Source organism: Branchiostoma floridae, chromosome 11 (assembly GCF_000003815.2).
Source record: "Branchiostoma floridae strain S238N-H82 chromosome 11, Bfl_VNyyK, whole genome shotgun sequence".
NCBI lineage: Eukaryota > Metazoa > Chordata > Leptocardii > Amphioxiformes > Branchiostomatidae > Branchiostoma > Branchiostoma floridae.
Window position 1 is genome coordinate 20,854,782 of NC_049989.1, and position 4,307 is coordinate 20,859,088.

The following is a 4,307-nucleotide window of genomic DNA, read 5'->3' on the forward strand; positions in this document are numbered from 1 at the left end:
TTGTGTTGGAACAAAGCTTAAAGTTTATAACTAAACTTTAATTAAGGAAAGGACCAAAAATCCTTCACGGCTTCCTCACACATTAAGTGCCAACTGGAGACGTTTCTTACTAGACTAAAGGACTATTTGGGACAAACATCAATGGTGCTTCACACACACACTCGAGAAGGTAGGTAACGATGGAAATAAAATTATGTCAGGTCTATGAAGTAAAATACATCCAGGGAGAACATTATATGATGGAAAGTAAATCAAGAATTTCAATGCTACATACATATATAATTGAACCTGCTTGTTTCTCGAAAATAACTCGGTCTGAAGCCTGAAGCAAGTGGTTAGGTTATGCATGATGAAATATATTCAAATAAATTTTCTGCGAAGGTGAGTCAGCTGCACACCATGAGATAAAGATAAAGGTTCGCGTGAACTGCTCAACCTTGTCTTCTATGTAAGCATTTAATTTCAAAAGATAATATGTTAAATTCTAGAATATATCGCAAATGTTTCGTTAACATCCCCATATTTAAGATTTTGAATGAACAGCCGACTTGTTTTAAGCTGTTAAACATGACCCCCCAATAAGGACCTATCTCTAGATATTCTTCTGCCATTTTTTTCAAATCAACGTCTTTCTTAAAAGGATACATGTACACATATGCGCAATTTATATCATTGTGTACTTATCAGGTAGAACATCACATGATACAAAATGAACTGGAACTGGTAACTGGATAATGTATTGTTTTCGTTCTCCCAATTAAAAATGTTGCACCCTCCGATCCCATGCATGGTCTCACCCAACGCAGGTGATTAGAATATGCATGATAAAGTGTATACAAATGACATCAGACATCAGTCATTTGAAACTGACAAAATTTAATACCCTGAAACATTCTGATTAAGCAACAGATACAGAATGGAAAAGAAAACGTAATAAAACTTTGATAAGCGATCATTTCATTTTTTTTCAGATAATAATAATACAGAGGAATTAGAACCCTGGAGTAAACAACATTCTTAAATATGAATATTAAAAGTAATGTAGCTTCAGACAATTAAGGTAACCATATATGAATAGCTGTTATTCTGGTTTGCCACACCCTGTGCCTACTCAGCTGCTGAAGCACGTATCTTACAAGCACGTCAACAACAAAATTACAAATTTAAGGTGAGTTCCTTTTTTTGTGTTGGAACAAAGCTTAAAGTTTATAACCAAACATTACTTAAGGAGAGGACCAAAAATCCTTCACGACTTCCTCACTATCAGGTAGAACATCACATGATACAAAATGAATGTAGCAACTGGATTAGGTATTGGTTTCGTTCTCCCAGTTCATTATATTGCACCTCCCCCTCCCCAATCTCACCATGTTCTCACCCAACGCAGGTGATTAGAATATGCATGATAAAGTGTGTACAAATGACATCAGACACCTGTCGTTTGAAACTGACAAAATTTAATTCCCTGAAACATATTCTAATTTGCATAATAGATGCAGATACGGAATGTAAAAGAAAACATAATAAAATTTTGATAAGGGATCATTTCAAATTTTTTCAGATAATCGTAATACAGAGGAATTAGAACCCTGGAGTAAACAATAATCTTAAATATGAATATTAAAAGAAGTCTAGCTTCAGACAATTGAGGTAACCATATGAATAGCTGTTAGTCGGGTTTGCCACACCCTGTGACAGCTCAGCTGCTGAAGCACGTATCTTACAAGCACGTCAACAACAACATTACAACTTTTATGGTGAGTTTATTTCTTTGTGTTGGAACAAAGCTTAAAGTTTATAACTAAACTTTAATTAAGGAAAGGACCAAAAATCCTTCACGGCTTCCTCACACATTAAGTGCCAACTGGAGACGTTTCTTACTAGACTAAAGGACTATTTGGGACAAACATCAATGGTGCTTCACACACACACTCGAGAAGGTAGGTAACGATGGAAATAAAATTATGTCAGGTCTATGAAGTAAAATACATCCAGGGAGAACATTATATGATGGAAAGTAAATCAAGAATTGCTACATACATATATAATTGAACCTGCTTGTTTCTCGAAAATAACTCGGTCTGAAGCCTGAAGCAAGTGGTTAGGTTATGCATGATGAAATATATTCAAATAAATTTTCTGCGAAGGTGAGTCAGCTGCACACCATGAGATAAAGATAAAGGTTCGCGTGAACTGCTCAACCTTGTCTCCTATGTAAGCATTTAATTTCAAAAGATAATATGTTAAATTCTAGAATATATCACAAATGTTTCGTTAACATCCCCATATTTAAGATTTCGAATGAACAGCCGACTTGTTTTAAGCTGTTACACATGACCCCCCAAAAAGGACCTATCTCTAGATATTCTTCTGGCCTTTTTTTCAAATCGACGTCTTTCTCAAAAGGCTACATGTGCACATCTGCGCAATTTATATCATTGTGTACTTATCAGGTAGAACATCACATGATACAAAATGAATGTAGCAACTGGATTAGGTATTGGTTTCGTTCTCCCAATTCAAAATGTTGCACCTCACCCCCCCCCCATCTCATACATAGCTTCACCTAACTTCACCTAAGGTGATTAGGGTATGCATGATTAAGTGTAAACAAATGACATCAGACACCAGTCATTTGAAACTGACAAAAGTTCATTCCCTTGTATTCTAATTTAGGAATAGATACAGATACAGAATTTAAAAATAATAATAATAAATTTTGATAAAGGATCATTTCAAATCTTTTAGCTAATCTCAACACATTGAAGGTTTAAAACGTATAAGATGAATTAAAACATGTTTTGGAGTAAACAACATGCTTAAGTATGAATATTAAAAGAAGTCTAGCTTCAGACAATTAAGGTAGCCATATGAATAGCTGTTAGTCGGGTTTGCCACACCCTGTGACAGCTCAGCTACTGAAGCACGTATCTTACAAGCACGTCAACAACAACATTACAACTTTTATGGTGAAATTATTTCTTTGTGTTGGAACAAAGCTTAAAGTTTATAACTAAACTTTAATTAAGGAAAGGACCAAAAATCCTTCACGGCTTCCTCACACATTAAGTGCCAACTGAAGACGTTTCTTACTAGAATAAAGGACTATTTGGGACAAACATCAAAGGTGCTTCACACACACACACTCGAGAAGGTAGGTAACGATGAAAATAAAATTATGTCAGGTCTATGAATCACCTTCAGTAAAATACATCCAGGAAGAACATTATATGATGGAAAGTAAATCAAGAATTGCTATATACATATATAGTTGAACCTGCTTGTTTCTCGAAAATAACTCGGTCTGAAGCCTGAAGCAAGTGGTTAGGTTATGCATGATGAAATATATTCAAATAGATTTTCTGCGAAGGTGAGTCAGCTGCACACCATGAGATAAAGATAAAGGTTCGCGTGAACTGCTCAACCTTGTCTTCTATGTAAGCATTTAATTTCAAAAGAAAATATGTTGAATTCTAGAATATATCACAAATGTTTCGTTAACATCCCCATATTTAAGATTTTGAATGAACAGCCGACTTTGTTTTAAGCTGTTACACATGACCCCCCAAAAAGGACCTATCTCTAGATATTCTTCTGCCTTTTTTTTCAAATCAATGTCTTTCTTAAAAGGCTACATGTACACAAATGCGCAATTTATATCATTGTGTATTTATCAGGTAGAACATCACATGATACAAACTGAATCTAGCATCTGGATTATGTATAGTTTTCGTTCTCCCAGTTCATTATATTGCACCTCCCCCTCCCCAATCTCACCATGTTCTCACCCAACGCAGGTGATTAGAATATGCATGATAAAGTGTGTACAAATGACATCAGACACCTGTCGTTTAAAACTGACAAAATTTAATTCCCTGAAACATATTCTAATTTGCATAATAGATGCAGATACAGAATGTAAAAGAAAACATAATAAAATTTTGATAATGGATCATTTCAAATTTTTTCAGATAATCGTAATACAGAGGAATTAGAACCCTGGAGTAAACAATAATCTTAAATATGAATATTAAAAGAAGTCTAGCTTCTGACAATTAAGGTAGCCATATGAATAGCTGTTATTCGGGTTTGCCACACCCTGTGACAGCTCAGCTGCTGAAGCACGTATCATACAAGCACGTCATCAACAACATTACAACTTTTATGGTGAGTTCAATTAAAGAAAGGACCAAAAATCCTTCACGGCTTCCTCACACATTAAGTGCCAACTGGAGACGTTTCTTACTAGACTAAAGGACTATTTGGGACAAACATCAAATGTGTTCACACACACACTCGAGAAGGTA